We start from the raw sequence: 19,012 nt of genomic DNA on the forward strand, positions 1-19,012 counted from the left end.
CTGGGTGTGCACTGTCTTATCAAATAAGCTTTCTTGTTGCATAAGCCTATTGCCCATCGTCTCTGAACTCTTTCATGATAAAGACAAGAACTCACAGACCTCCACTTGCAGTGGTAAATGTCTTTGTCACTTTGGTATTTCACTCAGTTTTCTAGTCTTAAGCACAAGTCTTCTCTCTCTCTGTTCTATTTCAGACAAGTAGGGAAGGGCTACTGAGATACCTGATTTGGGCTTGTATGTTCCCATTGCGTGGGTGACCAAGACAGGACTGTGGCTGTACAATCATGTTCTTTAGCAGCCTGCTCCACAAAATCTCCTTTCTCTGCTTTGGAAAGTTCTCAGGACATAATCTCACTCCTTCCAGTGCTCTGCAGTTCCCCCAAATTTTGGGGTGGTAGGGGCTTAGTTCCCACACCATGCACGTCTAGTGGACACGGGATGCCAGGTGACCCGGGCTTTAGGAGTTGGCAAGGGACTTTCCCAATTAGAGCAGGAGCTCCAATGGACTTCCCTTTCCTGCCTCTGTTCTTGCTCTCTACTGCCTGCGCGGCGGCTGCCGTCCACTGCCACTCTCTCTTTAATGAGTTCCCTTCTTACCTACACTGGTCTGACCTGTTCATGAATTCTTTCTCAAAGAGAGTCAGGAACCCTCTCCCGAGTTGAGGGCTCATCTAGCATGCAGGGAGATCTCCCTGGATTGGATTGCCCAACAGCATGATCGCGAAACATATTTCCTGGAGTTTGGAAGTTTCTTGCTCAGAAATCTCCTATGGAATATACCCTAACTTTTTAGCACAAATAACAGAAGATGGAGACTTTTGTTCAGGTGTGAGTTTTAATTTCATGGGTTATTATTTAACAGCTTCCAAAAGGAAGTTCTCTTTAGCCAGAATCAAATACAAAGGTTTTCTTTGTCATGATTTTAATTTTGAAAAGGATTTGGATGATGGAGAGAAGGGCTTGTCTAAACACTCCTGGCTAGACGCTCTTGACATATTTGCACCAGGTCTCTAAGTGTCTCCAGCAGCGTGGGGTGGCTCCCTGGGCAGCCCCACCATGGTCCGCCCAGCTCTCCTCCCTGTTAGGAACTGGGCATGTTCTCACTTGAGATTTCCTATCAGTTCTTTATGCCTCCTCCCCCCATTCTTCTCTTTTGAAATTTATTGCGGTTTATTTCCTGCCGTGGTAATGGGTTCTCTTTTATGCAGATGAGTGATTGCATTTGGAGAAATTCTACAGCATTCCTGTCAGTCTCCCAAGAATAGCTCAGAAGCACTCCTCACTGAGTTTCGTAACTATGTCAATAGTTCAGGACACCTACCTTGTCATCGTTTTTACAGGGTCTGACGGTGTTTTCAATTCTTGCAATACAGGTTTGGAACGTTGAGGCCAACAGCTTAGCAAGTTTTACAAGTGGATACAGAAGAGGATGGCATCTGTAATTACAAAGGTCTGTTGAAAAGGAAGGATGGGGCAGGTTCACTGTATAGTGTGGCATCACTATGATGATAAAAATTTAGAGCTGACAGGTATTATCTAGTGACTCCGAGGCACTGATTCTCAACTCGAGGTAATTCTCTCTTTCTCCAGGACATTTGGCAATGTCTTGAGACATTTTTGATTGTCACAATTGGAGGGGGCATATGGCATCTAGTGGGTTGAGACCAGGGATGCTGGAAAACATCTGCCCATGCACAAGAAAGCTCCCCGCAACAGAGAATTTTCCAGTCCAAAATTCAAGCGTCAAGGTTGAGAAACCCTGCATATCAGCTCTATTTTAATACTACTATTTTATTACATTATAAGTAGTACTCTTCATAGTACTTTTCAGTAACTTGATATTTTTCATGTTAATTTATCTCTGTGTGTGTTTCTCCGTCTTGCCTGTGTTGACGCCTCCATTTCTTCATCACATAATCAAAGCTCAGTAAGATTTTCCTTATCAGGTAAATTACTCATCTTTGTTTCATGAGTTTTTTTTTTGTATTTTTTCTTTTTTCCTGAGGCTGTATATTATTTTATTTGGAACATACTTCTATTTCTTCATTTTCCTTGATTCTACGCGTTAGATAAAACAGCCACCTCTCCCAGTCTTAAGGAGTGGCCCAGTGCGGGAGAGGAACCTATAGTTCAACCCTGCCCCACCTCTTGTTTTTCTCAAACTTCTGTGATTGTCTAAACAGACTATTTTATTTTTAACGCCTGCCAGTAGTTACGGGTGTGCCAAGACCTGTGAGTGTCCCAAAGGGGGGATCTCAGTCAGCACCTAGATTCAGGCTGATTGGAAGCCAGACCCTCAGGCAGCAGCTGTTAAAGTAAGCGGATACACACAGTCCTGTGGTCTGTGCAGTGCGGCAGTGTAAGCCCCAAACTGTCAAGAGGGTCCAGACAGTAGTGTTACCAGAGTGAGGGGTGTAGAAGTGTCCCTAGGCAGCAGCCTCAAACCAGGCACCAGATGGAAACTGAGCGCCAGGCGTAAGGCCTGCAACCAGGGGTAAACCTCGCACCAGGCAAACAGCCAGGCACCGGGCATAAAGTTGGGCAACTGGCGTAAAGCGGGCACTGGGCGTAAAGCTGAGCACCAGCCGTAAAGCGGGCCCGGGGCCCTCTGGGAGCGCCCTGCACGCTGGAGCGGAGCTCGGAGGTGGCGCCGGGCGCCTGCCTGTCTCTGGCCGGAGCCCCAGCAGCTCCCAGGGCGCGTTGGGTCGGACGCGGGCCGCCCAGCCCTGTTCTGGGTCCAGCAGAGCCTCCCGCGGCGCCGGCGCCGGACCCGGACCCGGACCCGGGGCGGTGAGTCTGAACGCGGGGGGCTCTTCGGAGCGCTCGCCCAGGGCCCTGCCGGGGTGGCCCCGTCGGCTTTCAGAGGCTCGTCTCCCAGGCACAGGCCTTAGAAGCTGGGGGTGCCCGTGGGGGGTGCAAAGCCCTCCCTCCTCGGAGAAGTGCCCGGCCTGAGTTCCCTCGCGTGGCGATCTCGTGCCTCCGGCTCCCCGCCCGCCTAGACGTGGGCCTTTGAGGCATAAGGGTCGCTCGGCCAATGTTTAGGTTTTTTTTGTTTGTTTTTTTGTTTTCCCAGAGGAAGTTGTTCCTTGTGTAGCTGTAGATTCAGTGTGTTTGTGGGAGGAGGTGAGTTGAGGATCCGACTGCGATGCCGTTTTGAACTGGAGCCGCCTCGTTAAGATGTTCTCGAACGTTCTGTGTTCCACTGCGGTGGTTTAAGAGGAGGGGCAACTGAGGCCAAAAGCGGGCCAAAAAATTACAGTATAACGTTGTGGCAGTTAGTGTCAAGATACTGGTGTCTTGTTTACGAGTCAGTGTCCCCTCTTGGACGTGGTTTGAATCACTTTAAAGCAGGGCAATTTTGTCCACTAGTTTGTTTTTAAATATACAAATTAAGGAAAACAGACATTTCTTCTGTATTTCTAGTGTTTCAAGAGACCCTCATATTTCTTAGCAATATTTTCCTGATACTGTTAAATTAGATGCCTAGTACAAAGGAATGATACCCCATTCTCCAGTTTATTTCCCTGGATCATGTCATGTCCTTTTAGTGGTGATAGAAAAAAACTCCAGGAAAATCAGGATTCATAACACCCATAAAGTACATAATCATTTATTCTCATAGACTCTAGATAAATTGCTCTAAGAAATTTTTAGAACTTCTTATAAGTCCTTTTTGTCTTTTACATCTTATTAGGCATCACCTATGCTAATAAACCTCAGCTTGACTGACTTCTGGTGACCCATACTTCCTGGTAAATTTCTGGAATCTCACTGATGTCTTTCTTGGTTACAACTCCTAGAAAACATTGCTCTTCTTGATACATGTGATCAGAAGGGGTAAACAGTATGGGCCATCCCTTTTGGAATGAGCCAGTAAGGTGCAGCTTAGCACTGTAGGGACCAAGGGCAGGCCACTCCAAGATATGCCATGGTGACAGGCAGATTATTTTGAGCTGAAAACCGTCAAGGTCCAAAAGACTCAGAAACTTTGACCTCCATCCCGCTACCTGCATGAAAAGAATTTAGATAGAGGACACGCTCCACAGGAAAGCTATTATCTTAGGTAACTGCAATATAATGTAAACTAGGGGTGGTAGACAGGGAGGGATGTGGCTAAGTCTGTTAAAATTCCTCTCTGCGCCATGTTTCTGTGTGGCCCATCGAGTATTTCATTTATCAAACATTTACTCTTTTCATATTCCTGTGAATTACTTCCCTTTTCCTTTGAGGTCTCAGACCTCTACCCCCTTTTGCTTGGTTCAGGATGACACATATACCTCATTCTCCCTGACTGTCTTTGGCATCCATGTCTATGGCTTCCCTGTGCATATGTAATTGAACTTTGATTTTTCCTACAGTTAATCTGTCTCATGTCAATTTGATTCTTATATCAGATAGAAGAACCTTGAGGGGGAGAGGCAATTTCTTCCTCCCCAACAGCACCCTCATGTGGAATCAGCCAGGAAGATGCAGTTTAACACTTTCTAGCAGAAATACCGTGGGTTGCAACCACCATTTTGGATAAAACCTTTCTGTTTTAATTTGCACATATATTTTATATTACATTTGCTTAGTGTTTTGTGATTTATAAAACATTTTCGTAGTATCCTTTATAGATATGCAGGGAAATATATCCCTAATCTAGTATGCTTTCTATTCCATCATACAAATTTATCTCTGAATAACGCCAACTGGACAGTAAGCTTTTGTAAGGCTGGAAGAAGAACATTTTATATTTCTTTGTATCACATCAGCCCTTAATAGGAAAAAGTAGGTGTGTTTTTGTTGATTTATCCATTGTAAAAATTAAATACAGGGGAACTCAAAATACCTAGTTGACGTGCCAGATTTGGCAAACTCTTTTTAGGATTAAGCAAATTGTAAATTTTAAGGACCCCAATAAATCAATTCCCAAGGTGCATTTATGGATGTGAAATCCAAGAGAGTTGTTTGAAATACAAGTCTCTTCTTGCCTGATTAAAATTCAGTTTTATTTAATTTCCTAAAACCTGGTCTGTTTCTTGTAATGTTAAGGGTAAAATGACGGAGAAATCATGGTGTGGTTTAGAAATACAAAGAAATGCAAGAATTGGCTGCCATCTGGACTCTCCAGGAATTGCTTTATTATTATTTTAAAAATTTTATAAGAACATTTAAATGTATGAAGAAGCAGTCTATGTGGAAATACCAACCAAAGAACCAATGCTGTTAGTTTTTTCATTATCATCTAGCAGTTTTGAATAGATAAAATTTTTAGCTACAACCTTTCACCACACTTGAGAACACAGTGTTGCAGGCCATTGGAAGAAAATGACATGGATCCGAGTCCTGATATATTCAGCGTTTGTCCCAGTCTCTGCAAGTCATGATAATCATATCGGTTTCACATGATATTTTTAAAAACTAAAAGAAATCACATGATTGCACTTTGTCAATTTTGTTGGAAGTTTAAGGAATAGTCAGCAATATTTTGCATAACAAATTACTCCAAAACTTAGTGGTGTGAGAAACTACCATTTTGTTTGCTTGTGCCTTTGTGGCTCAGGAATTTGGAAATGGCTTGACAGGCAGCTCTTCCTGGGCGTCTGTTGTGATCAGATGTTGGCTGTGGCTGTAGTCATCTGAAGGCGTGACTGACAAGATGCCCTAGATAGCTCTCTCACATGTCTGGGAGTTGAAGCTGGTGGGAAACTAGGACTATAGCTGGGGCTGTGGGTGAGAGTTTGTTTATTCACCTTCTCTAGTGTGATGGTCTCAGGGTGGGCATTTGTTAACTGAAGGCTGAATTCCCATAGAGTGAGTGTCCCAAGAGACCCAGACAGGAGCTGCATTATCTTTCCTTACCTAGCTTTGGAATCCATGCAGCATCGCTTCCTCTGAATCCTATTGGTGGCAAGCAAGTCACTGATATTTAAGGACAGGGAATAGACTCCCTGTCTCTATGGGAGGAGTATTAGTGATATCACAGGCATGTTTTAAAACCCATTGTTGTCAGAAAATTTAGGGTGAAGAGAAAGGTTAAAGGGACATGTTCTGGAAAATGGGGCCATGTATATACAAATCCTTTAAAGAATAATTTCCTGCTTCTGATTATATTCTGTATCAACATCATTATTTTGATGGTTTATTGGTAATGGTGGTGGGGTGGGTTGTTCCCAGTTTTTACAGAGATCCCTTGGGTTCAATTATGTCAGGGGATGACCTGCCACTGACTATGTTCTTTATCACTTAGCAGGATGAACAGTCTCATCCTGTAGTTTCATTTGATTCATTTATTTGAACTTTGTTGGCCTTGCTTTCTTAAAGAATTCTCTCATCAATAGGTAAATATTCCTAACCTTTCAGCAGTTTAATAACCTTATGACTTGATGCTAATATTAGAATGTATTTCTTTCAGAGGCCAATTATCCCACAGCTGATTAAGTTTTTTCTCAGGCATTCCAGGTGGGGATTTTTCCCAGTTTGCTTTGTGGCAATCCCCAGGTACTTCACAATCACAACTTCTCTGTCTGGTCCTCCTATAAGCTGACTGCCAGGTGCAGTTACTCTTCCAGAGAAGGATTAGCTTATTTGCATCCATATGTGCTTTGTCATGTGGAAGGATTGGCAGGGAAAATTGCTGGTGGTACAACTTCTTGTTCCCAGGTGAAGCCAAACCTCTCACTGTGAAGTCCAGTGGGCATATTCTGAGTAGGCTGTCTGCCAGAGAGAGGGGACTCAGCTGTTGCATTGTTTCCAGCAAAAAGCAAACCTTCTCTGTACAAGCCTCAGAATTTCGAGAATTGGGTTAAGGAAGTTGAAAAAAGTGATGATTCTTCGGTAAAATATGTCAGGATATATGTTTCACAAAAGTCCCAGGAGATTATAGCTAGCATGTCTTCTAGTGACATGACATCTGGGAATAGTGTTTTTGTGATGTTGTTATTGTCATTGTGTTAAATCCATTTCCTGTAGCCAGTCTTTGTTAGAGCTTTTCTGACTCATAAGAGCCTCTTCCATTGGGACTCATGTGGTAGTGTTCTCATGGCATCTCAGAAGCCACGCTTTTACTACCATGAGGAAAATTTCCACAATATCCGGCCAAAAGGGAGAGATTTCAAAATGTGGATGGTGTCTCAAAACAATGAATGGTGTACCTTTTATTTATTACCACAAATGTTCATAATGACCACTCTCTAACATTACTTACTAACTATGATAAAAAGTTACTAGCTGTGACAGAAAGGGCTCAGGCATAGACAGTGCTTGGTTTGATTTCCAGTTCTCCTAATTCCTAGATGTGGGACCGAGGACAAGTCATGCAATGTCTCTAAGCCTTGATGTCCTCCTATAAATTGGAGATATTAATGATTTGCAGGGCCATTGTCAATATTCAGTAAAGTACAGGGCTCAGTTGGCAAATGAATGCTGGTGAATCAACACACCATATGATCCATGATCCCAGGTTGTGTCAGAGGAAGAACTATGGTTGGAAGTGGCCATTATTACCTGATTCAGTAGAAATGTTAATTTTAAAGTAAGCTTTGGTTGTTTGGACTAAATAAAACTAACTCTTCTGCTTTTTAAATATTGGACTAATTGATCTGAGAGTAATATGTATTCCTTCCTGGATTAGTCACGAGTTGGTCAGGAGAAAGGAAATTGCCCTAGGTATTTCAAACTGGAAGGGAATTAATGCAGGGGATTGGAGGCTTTCCAGATGAAGGAAGGGCTGAGGGATGTCTGCAAGAAGATCAGGATTTTCAAGATACCTCTGCCAATGAATCCTTTTGCCTACATCCCTGAAGTTGGTGATATGTAAGATGACATTCTGAAAGGCCTGGCCAACTGTCACATCTGCCATTTGCTGAAACCCTCTCACTGCCCCACCATTGCTTTGTGAGAATTATTGGTTGTTTCTTTTCCACCTTCCAAATCTCTGTGGAATGCCCCTTACTTTGGTTCAAAGGACAAAGAAGTTGATGAACATTCTTTGGAAAATTTTTTATGTGAATTAGCATTTGATTGAAAATAATTTTATAAATGTGAATTTGCTGTATTGTGGGTGTTTTTCTAAAAACCAAACCAAACCAGCCCTTAGCACCATGAGGTTCAGCCTTTAGAAGAATTCAATGGGGAAATAGTAAATTTATTTTTAAGAAAATATAGGTGGATACAAATGCAATTTTGATTACAGACTCTCCGAATTACCGCTTTGTAGTTGACGGTGAGCTGCTGTGCAAAGCTTTGCTCAGTGTGGCGTTGCTGAAGAAGCGCGGTGAGCTCATAAGGCCAAGCTGCTGGTCTCTCCTGAAGAGGGCTCTGGATCTCTGGCTCCTGGGCTCCACTTTTACAGGCATTGTTAGGTGACCAGCTGTGAGCTAGTACCTCAAATCCAGCGTGCCTGTGAGCTGCTTCTCCACCCTTGTTGATCGTTTGATTAATTGACAGTGTGGTGCACTTACATTATAATAGAGTGAGGGCAATCCATAAAACGTCTTACCACTTCAGCACTCTCTGTAAATGGGGAACCAGGGAGGCAAGGGAATGGATAGTCTCTTTTCAATTTTGATGAAAAATATTTTCTTGCGTAACATGTGCTAAGTTTTGAGGGTCAGAAAGATGAATGCTGTAAGGACAGGATCACTTTGTGAAGAATACAGTACCCCTGTTTAGACAAAGCTCCCTTCTTTTCAAGCAGCCCGGGGTGTTTATTAAGGCCTCCCAGCGGTGCTCTTCTGTGCCTGCTCCCTTAAACACGGCGACCGGATGCGGACTCCACTGTGTCCTGCCTCATCCTCCGAGCACCCCATCCCTGTCTCCATTTCCTGATTTCCTTTCTGTAACTGCATATCCATAACGTAATGTTGGGACTGTACCCTTGGACTGCCCTTGAAGTGCAAAAAAAAGGAAAACAGGCCTTTGTCATTGGGACACTGTAGTCCTGTATAATTTGGCTGCATGGAGTGATTGTGAATGAAATTTTGAACCACTAGGAAGATGTGGAACCCTTTTGGATATTTATCTTTGTTCTAAGACACCTGAACCAGTCTCTGAAGCTCTATTAATCAGCTCTTCTTTCCATCGCACCCCTGATGGCTGACCCTGCGTTGGCAGTAGAAGTCCTTCAGAGAAGGTGATTTAGTGTCACTTCTGCATGGATAAAGACCCACAATAATGGATAAAGACAAAGAAATAGAAATCTGATGGGTGTCACAAAGCAGATGTTAAAATTATTAAAATTATTATTAGTAGATTATGTTTTATATTTTATGTTTATTTCCAGTCCTATATGAAATAGAGGCAGCTGGATCACTAGAAAGGGTAGGTGTTTTTTCCTCATATGTATATATGTCTTATATTGTCCATGGGCTTTCACATTATTAAAGAGAATAAGTTTGAAACAATACTATAACAATACTCATATATTTTCCTTTCTTTTGAGAATTTACTGGGCAGTTACCATATTTTTTATGTAATCTCTATTTTTAATATGACAGATTTAGAGTTTGGGCTTGTGAGAATTCCCTAAGATCATGTTTAACAAAGGATGTCCACTTGCCTTTAGTGTCCATGAAAGGAATGAACCGAAACACCAGCTGAGGATACACACAAGGTGTTTGAGTGCTTGCTAGTAAGAGTGATGCTGAGGAAGAAATAGGGGAAGAAGCGAGCAACAGTCTTTACTCCCCCCCACTTCCTTGTAAAGCATTGTATTTTTACCTTCATTTAACTTCTCTGCACTTGTGTATATGTTTGTTTTTCCTACTAGATTGTAATACCCTTTAAAGAAGACTTAATTCATCTTTTTTTTCCTCCCGCAAAGCACCTAACAGTGCTTCTTGAACACATTTCCATAGCTCAGGAGCAGGAGGTGACTTGGTGGTTTGCTGTACTCAAGCTAAATGATGAGTGTGCTTTGTAAACCACCGTTGTTAGTGAAATAATTCAGGTAATCAGGATATCCTGATACTCTCAGTAGGGAGAATGGCGAACTGCAAAAAGATATATCCATGTCCTAATTCCCAGAAACTGTGGATGTGATCTTGTTTGGAAAAAGAATCTTTACAGATGTAATTAAGTTAAGGATCATGAGAAGAAGAGATTATCCTGGATTATTCAGGTGGGCCCTAAATACAACGCTAAGTTTCTTATAAGAGACACATAATGGAAGTTTGACAGGGAGAAGAGGGGGAGGCAGTGTGATCATGGAGGTGGGGATTGGAGAGATGCAGCCACAAGCCAAGGACCAAGATTGTGCGCAGCTGCCAGAAGCTGGGAGAAAGAGAAGTTTTTCAGCCTGGAGTGTCTGAAGGGCATCCAGCCTGCTGCCACCTTGATTTCAGACTTTTGGGCGAACTGTGAGACAACAAACTGATCAAGTTTTTAGTGATTTGTTGCCACTGCCTTAGGACACTAACACACCTTACAGACGTGTGCCCTTACAGACCTTCCTCCCTGTAGCTGGGGAACCTGGGAGGTTAAGTGGAGCTGTGCCTACGGATGTTTCTTCTTAAAAGCCTTACAACTCCACGCTGGAGGGCTCCTGCTTAGCCCAGATTCTGGGGACTGGGGTAGCAGATGCTCACTGAAACCAGGGCTGTGGCTGTCCTGTACTGAGAGGTCAGTTGGGCCTGGGAGAGATGGTCAGGGAGGGGCAGTCCTGCTCTTGGGACCGTGTGCTAACCCTACATTCACTGCCTTTTGTAATTTAATCTCTGTAAGAGACAAGGTGCTCTTGCAAAACAGGTACTGCTTCAAGAGACATCTGAACACATTTATGACAGTGCAGCAGAGAAGGAAATCACAGGGAAGGAAGTGTTTGAATGTAGACAGATGCTTCTTGGAGGAAGTAAATCTTGAGCTGGATATGAAGAACAGTAGAGGGTTTGAGTAAGAGGCAGGTAGAAAGGAATATACTTTAGGTAGTGGCAGAGAAGAAAGAATAAGCAGAAAGGAAAAAAATAAGCAGAAGGGAAGAAAAGTAGAAATGTTGCTGGGAGGAAAATCAGGAGAACCGTGCTGAATGCTAACTGGGGTGTTCCGTCACCATCAGAGGAATTTGCATTTATTATCCAGGGATCCACTGCAGTTTGATGAGCAAGGTAGTGGGGCTGCAAGCATTTAAGGAGTTATCACTGGTGGGGTGGATGACGTTGTGAGTCCTCTGCCACACTCAAGTCTCCTCACCCCACAAATCTTCCCTGATTTCTCCAGGTAACGATAAGTGCCCTTTTCCCTGTGCACTCTGAGCATAACTCAGTCACTGCTGAGCAGGATCCCTCGGTGTGGTTTGGATTCCTCCTGACTCCAGAAGGCCCCCAAGGGAAATGTATTTCAAGTACCCAGCTCTGGCCTCGCTTCCAGTAGGTACTCCAGTACCACTTCTATTGACCACAACTGATTTTCAGGAGCGACTCCTGAAAGATTATAGACCTGCAACTCCAGCTCTAACAGCTGTTGTCTTTCAAGGAGATGTACAAAAGGGTTTGTAAATACTTTTCACATTTGGGCAAACCCTGACCATGATACCTGACTCAGGAAAACACTCACATTTCCCATCTCTGTGCATGGCTCTCCTAAGTGGAAAACATGTCTTCACTGAGTCAGTGTAAGGTTCCGAGGAAACATGTGGCTAAAGGACAGAAAATTGTCAGTGTTTGTTGAGGACCTGATGGTGTCCTGAACACTGTATTTGAGACCAGGTGCTGCAGAAGAGTTTTTCTGCCTTGGATATTGGAGAGCCTGTTTTCTGTCCACCTTCTTTGGGGAGTATAATAGGCTAGGATGAAAGAAGGAAGGAGCCTTGAACCAAAGTTTTATGGGAAGGGTTGGTGGGAAACATGCTGATTGCTATGCTCTCTGGAAGAAAGGACTGGGAGGCCCTTCTTAGAAGGGAATGTGCAGGAGTGGTGCTGGGGAGGAGAGCAGAGCATAACGTTTAACTATAGTTAGTCTGTGTTCTGTCTTGTTCTGTGAGCTACTGGATGTGAATAATTGTAGAAGGCATTTGTTATGATGGATGCATAAACCATATTTCCTGCCTTTAAGTTAGTGGATGAGAGAAGGAAATGCATTTATGCATCTGTGCCCTGAGTTGTGTTTTCTGCCTTTTAGGTATCTCAGCAGTTTGTAGGTACCAGCCCCACAGCCTAGAGTACTAGCTTTGTATTTCACCCTCTTACCATGGCTACCTCTTTATATTTATTACTAATTCATGCACATTGCCTAACAACAGGTTCCCAAATATCTGGATATATTCATTCTTTAAAAAAAAGAACAGCTGAAAGCTGATAAGATTTGATGCTGGCAATTCTACATAGGACATATGTCACTGTCCACGCTGGGTGTTGGTGTCTGAGCCTCTTTGCTTTCCTCATAGTAAACTTTAGGGCATATAAATATCGATCTTAGACCTAAGCTTACTCTGTTTCTATAACACTGAGTGGTTTGAAGAGAGTAACCTGTCTGAACATGTGAGAATTGGTGTCTTACTCTGAAAAATTCTCTTTGTACTTCTCATGGGAGGTAATTCAGGCTATATACTTTTCTACCTGTTATCTTTGTCTTATCTGGGAACTGGACTTAGAAGACCTTTAGGTTATTTGCCCTTTAAAAGGACAAGCAGATTTTATTTATACAACTCATTGAATCACACATATAACACATTTCAAAAAATAAAATATTCACACAATGTAGTTGGGAAAGAATATTTTGAATCTCATAAAATGCTTTTATTTGTTGGGAAAATCACTTAAGAGTGTGTATACATGGGAGTCCAGGAAGTGATGGCATAATACGATATTATATTTGTTAAACTCTCCTGAAGTATTACACCTTCTTCAAAAATTACACCTCTGTGTTTGCCAGTTAAATGATGTGTATGGTACAATTATCTACTAAAATGTATTTTCACTTTGTGTTGGGAAATAAAATATTTTATTCTCTAAACCATCAGTAAACTTTCTTAAAACCATTTTAAAGAAAGAAAGTAAATCTTGACATAGCCACAAGAATATCCCAAAAGAAAAATATTAACAATATTTAGCATTGGTGCAGATACAGAGCAACTGGAATTCTTATACTCTGTGGGTAAGAGCATAAATTGATAAAACCACTTTGGAAAATTGATTGGCAATATCTGCTAAGCTAGATATATACACACCCATTAATCCAATAATTAAATTGTTAAGTATATAAACAACTGAAATGCCTGTGCCTATTCACCAAAAGATACCTTCTGGAGTGCTTGTAGCAGCAGTTATTTGTACTATCTTCAAACAAGAAATCACCCAAATGTCTGTCACGAGTTGAATAAATAAATAAATATTCATAAGATAGAATATCCTACAATAATGAGAATGAATGAACTATTGTTGGAGACAACAAAATAAATCTAACAAGCATATGATACTGAGTAAAAGAAGCCAGGTGAAAATATACCTTAAAAAAAGTTAAAAGATAGGCAAACTAATCTATGACTAGAAGTCAGGAAAGTGCTTAACTTGGGCATATGGTCACCAGGGGAGGATGTAATAGTGACTAGGAGAAGGGGGGCTTCTGAGGTGCTGGTTGTGCTCTGGATGGCGATCTGAGAGGTGAGAGGTGGTTCATGGGATGTCCCTTGTAAAAATTTGTCAACCAATAGATCTTCTGGTTTTTAATTTTATTTTTATATTTTTTTCTTGTTTTATATTTGTGTTTTTTTTATCAATACACTTACTTGTGTGTGTGTGTGTATAGTAAAGCATTTTACTTAATAAAAATGAATATGAACCTAATGCTATGCCTATCCTGGTGTTATTGATCTCAAAAGAATTGGACAAAATAGTTTGCATTTCCTTATACTAAATTACTTCTAGTAATTGGATGAGAAAAAATATTTGCAAGAAATTAGAAGGAAAAAAACCCCAAACAAAACATAACTTGATTAAGTTACCTTTTAATCAAAGTAATTAAGTAAAAATATTCCCAGATCAGGAGAGAGATCTTTTAATGTTAGGATTCTTACAAAGTGCTAATAAATATAAAAAACTTCCGGGGTGCTTAAGAATAAGTTAAAATAACATGGTTTGACACCTTTTAGAGAGATGAAAAGATATTTGCACAAAAGAGAAAAACAAATAATTCAGCATAACCTTAAGACAGTAGACATGTATACTTGGTTTGTAATGGCAATTTGATTTATATTGTGTATAATACTTATCGATGGAGCAAATATTTTCTATGTAAAATAAACCACATCAAATTGAAGTAAATGAGATATCAACTTTGTTTTAAATTAATCCTAAGAAATTGGAAGGAAAGATAATTAGCATTTAGACTTGAAGATATGGGAGCAATATGATAAAGCCAAAATAAATAAGCAATAAAACCAATGACAGTGGAACATTTCCTGAAATAATTACCTGCATATATTGCTTTCTGGAGAGATAAAGCAAACAAAACAAAACCGCCAACACCTTCATTTAGTATATATGCAAGTCTTAAACCCTTAAAATCTGGATGAAAGGCCATCAACATTTATAAAATGTGGCTTAAGAAATGTTATTAAAAACCAACCAGGCTGAAAGAGTTATGTGGAAATTTAAAAAAAAAACCTTAGGAATCCCTTTTAGGCCTCTCAAAAATGCACATATATAAATGAAGTGTGCCTGAAAAAACAGAAAATATTTAAAGGGCTTTAACTATTTGTTAGCATGTAAATGTAGGGAATGTCTCAAATTTCCTCTACGTAGGACTACATAAGCATCCCAAGATCCCCTTTGTCTGCTTTTGATAAAATGTGCTCTTGGAAATAATCAAGGCTTTTGCTTAGTGTCTCTATAAAACAACCAGGTTTTCGTGGACATTTTATACATTTAATCTGATATTCCTAGTTACTGAGATAGGTATGAATGAATGTTGAAGTATACAGGTACATGATAGTTCTGGCTATCACATTCAGAACATTTGTTTATAAGATTATTTTAGGAGAACACTTTTTTTTATTTCTATTGTTTATTTATTTGAAGATGTGAGAGAAAGCGGAGGAGGCAATGGAGGAGAACAGAGGAGAACAGGCAGGGGTGGAGAAGGAGAGGGAAAGGAATGGGAATGAGAGAAAACAAGGGAATAAATACGCAGTTGCAGGTTTCAAATCTGGCTGAAAGATAGAGATGCCTGGGCTCCACATCCAGCCTGGTGAATTAATAAAAGTCTCTTGGTGGTTCTGATTATCAGTAGAGCAGGGGATAACTGGGCTGGAGAGCGCCAAGACGGGTTGACCCTCTGGGTCCTGCTCTGTAAAGGTCCTGTATCAAGTGTTAATGAGATTGCACACTGGCATCCAAATGATTGCTTTCAATGCCTCACTTCAAAAGTATGAGAACCTGATCTCTGAGAATCTCAGACCCTATGGTCAGGCCATCTGGGGAAATATTTTGGAACAGAGAGGCATCCTGGGCTCCTAAAATTATAGCAAACTCATTGAGGACGAGAAATGTGTCTTTTCTAACTCTACCTGTGGTACTCACCAGGTGTCTAGTGTGGAGTACATGGTAGTAAATGCATTGAATTTGATGCATTATGTAGGCTTTGTGGATACCCCCAAATCTAAGTTCTAGCAAAGATCTTGATTTGTTAGAAGTTATCATTGCTGATAAGAAGCTCATGATGCAGGAATTAGATTGACAATAAATCCATCTTAACTATAACAGCATTGTTTGAATTTGAGCTCAGGGAATGGCTATTTCTATTATGTCCTCACTGGAATATACAAACCCAATCCCATTCAGGTTGGGTAAGGTTTCACAGGGGAAGAGAGAAGTAGAAATGTCGTAAGGAGGAAAATAGGAAAAGACAATTACTTCATCAGCTTTCCTAGTATTGCTCCCGGCTCAGTAGCAAGCAATGGCTAATATCCCAAATCAGGGAGAAATTCAAACGTATCTTTCAGTAGAATCAAATAGGGGATTTCTACATGGTCAGATATGTGGTTTAAAACAAAAAAACCTCTGTTCAACTTCAATTAAAATGAGAGAGAGCTCTCACAGAAGCAATCACAAAGTAAATTTTATGAGGAAAGGTGGTCATGTTGTAATGTCTTCTATGTATTTGTTCACAAAAGAATTACACGTTATAGCTCAACTCTACTTGGAATTCCTGTATGATTCAAGTGTTTTAATATGCATAAATGAAAGAGTTCTCAATGCTGTGACTAGTTTTTTAATTGGGACCTTATTAAATACTCTATCATGTAAATAGGGAATAATTTCAGTTGAAGAGAGTTTTAGTTTCCATAAAGATATAACAAAAGGATTCAGGGAAAATTTTGTACTCACTAAAGTAATTTTGAGACCCCATACCTTTGTGCAAAAAATGATAGGTGCCAGCCTTGTGCAGTGTTCTTTGTACCTTACAGCATATGGCAAGACATCTGATTTAGAGTCAAAGAGCATTACATTTTAGATAAGGTAGCCAACTGTATAAACACATTGTTTCTGTAAATTTCACACTGCCTTGTTATTCTGGCACCTGCTGTTCAAGGAAAGAGGAAAGCTGAAGGAAATAAAACAGAGCGCACGCCAGAGAGGCACTTGAAACAACTGCTGCTCCCATGTACAAAGAGGAGGCACAAAATGGAAAGACAAGATGTGCTTCTTAGAGGTGGGGGAAGAGCATATTCTCATTGGAAGATTATTCTATTTCATTGAGAAAAATGAACAAGCTGAAGTGAAATTTGAGAGGAAAAAACAAAAAGGTTTTAATTGATTTTAGCTCACAGACTTTTAGAGCTGGAATAGGTTTTATAGAATCCTAATCTTGTTGTTTTACAATTAAGGAAAAGCTTAGAGAGGTTGATGCATGAAATTCAAATGATTCACATGATTGTAGAATTCTCTTGGGAACTATCATTTCTTTTATAACGAAATGCCCACTTTATAAATAAAATGCCTACTTTACTGATTTTTCATTCCTGGAGGAAAGATGAAAGAACAGTAGTCACAAAACGTTCGAGTGATTTTGGAAGGGTGGCATGCTGGAGGTCAGAGGTCTTCCTTGTGTAACAAGAGGGCTCTCTAGTGGACACTGAGCCTCCAACCCTTAGCCCCTGCTGGGGGAGGCCTCTGTCCTGTGGCCACAGCGCTGCTACCAGAGGACAAGTGGAACTGCTGGGATCCCCAGAGATTTCACTCTTTCTTTCCTCACTCAACTTACAGACATAGAATCTAAGGGCCTCCCCAGGAGGCTGGAGATTCTTGCAGTACAGATTGGTGGTGGGATCTGAAAATATTCTGGAGAGTCAGACATTACAGATTCTGACCAGCACCCACTTGTGGAACTTGTATTGAATTCCTGGAGTCTTGGGGATTCTTCCTCAAGGTAGTCAGGTCACTCTGAGAAGGACACAGGCTGGGAGTCAGAACATTGGATTTGAATTTTGACTGCAAACAGACCATCCTTTTGACCATAAAGTGACATGGAACTTTCTGGATCTCTGTTTATAGTGAGGGAAAAGGACATATGATATATATAAAATGCCCATTAATGTCTGTCTTGGCCAAACAGAGGAGGCAATGTAAGTTTGTGTTACTTCCCTTGTGAATTCCTGAAGATATTTCTTTGACTAAGTTCAGAATCTGCTAACATTAATTTTTTCTTGGTTATCTAATTTGCAAACTTGGAACTAAGAACACTCAAAATCCTCTTGGATCACGCATATAATGAGATGATGAGCGATTTCCTTGAGAAAAAAGCACACTCTATTAGTCACTATATAAATAAGATTTTAAGTCACTATATAAATAAGGTTTTAGTATTGGCTCTACTAATTTTCTCACCCTTCTGTCTAAATACCAATCCGGGTTTAAATGTTTTTAAGAATGTAATGGGCTACAACTATTCACAACGCTCAGATGAAGAAAGGGATGGGGGAGGCATGGCAGAGCTGCAATACAGTCAGCATGGAGATCAAGGTTCCATGGAGGAGCAGAGCCTACTAATTTTTCTTTCTATGTTGAGATATACTTAATATGCAAAAATTTGTATGTATTTAATGTATGTATACATTTTGAAGAGTTTGGACATACACATACACCTGTGATAACCATCACCACAAACAAGGTAATAAACATATCCATCATTTCTAAAGCATTCTTACGTTCCTTTGCTTTATTAGTATTATTTGTGTTAAGAAATGAGATGTATCCTATTAACAAGTTTTCAAGTGCACAACAATGTATTGTTAACTAAAGGCCTCAAAGCTATAAGTTCTAGAGTCGTGTTACATAGAGCATAGGGTGGCTATTCAGTGCGGTGCGCTTTGATATTTGCTGGTATGTGGGTTGATCCAAGGTAAAGTTCTAGGAGAAAAGGAACTTCTAGGGTCATGACCTCAAATTTTAAAAAATCACAAATATAAAAGATGGGCAAGAACCTTAGATGAAAGCAAAAAGCAACCACTACAACAAAAAAAAGAATGTTGTGTGGAATATAAATCACAGCAAAAAAGTAATATCATTTATAGTTTGATTTACATGGTTAATATTTGAAAAGTATATGTTTCTTGATCTTTCCACAGTTCCTTTATACCAAAGGATTAAAAAAGTGTACTTTCACCAAGTCTTCCAGTCAGCTTCCTTCATTGAGCACCTACAGTATAGCAAACTATTCGACCATCCAGGGAATGAAACTAGAGAAGTAAATGTTACTTAAACATTCTGGTGAGGCACGGGGAGACAGTAAATAGGCACATAACATGCTTCTGGGCACTCATAAGTATCGTGACGGTGTACAGGGGCACTAAAGAATGATGAGAGGTGCTGGTCTTTTTGAGATAAACTGGCCAGGGAAGGCCTCCTTGAGGATGTAACATTAGCAGGGACCTAAGTTAAGTGAAGGAGCCACGTTGTGTTCTGGGGGAAGAGCATTAAAGGTATGAGGAATAGCAAAAAAGAAAAAAAAAAGGTTTTTTTTTTTTTTGCAGATGGAAAGGAACATGTCATATACCCAGAACAGCAAGAAGCCCAGGATAGAAAGGAACCTATAGGCC

General features: G+C 40.6%; 1 long non-coding RNA gene across 3 annotated transcripts in view; it reads left to right on the top strand.

Annotated features, from left to right (window-relative positions):
• LOC140847223 (uncharacterized) overlaps nucleotides 1-13,760 on the top strand; it is a 111,853-nt gene extending 98,093 nt beyond the window's left edge. For all 3 annotated transcript variants that reach the window (XR_012126982.1, XR_012126984.1, XR_012126983.1), the window contains one exon: nucleotides 1,374-13,760. This is a non-coding gene — a long non-coding RNA (uncharacterized lncRNA). The remainder of the gene's footprint in view (nucleotides 1-1,373) is intronic.
• The last annotated feature ends 5,252 nt before the right edge of the window (nucleotides 13,761-19,012 follow it).

Source organism: Manis javanica, chromosome 17 (assembly GCF_040802235.1).
Source record: "Manis javanica isolate MJ-LG chromosome 17, MJ_LKY, whole genome shotgun sequence".
In the NCBI taxonomy this organism is placed as follows: Eukaryota; Metazoa; Chordata; class Mammalia; order Pholidota; family Manidae; genus Manis; species Manis javanica.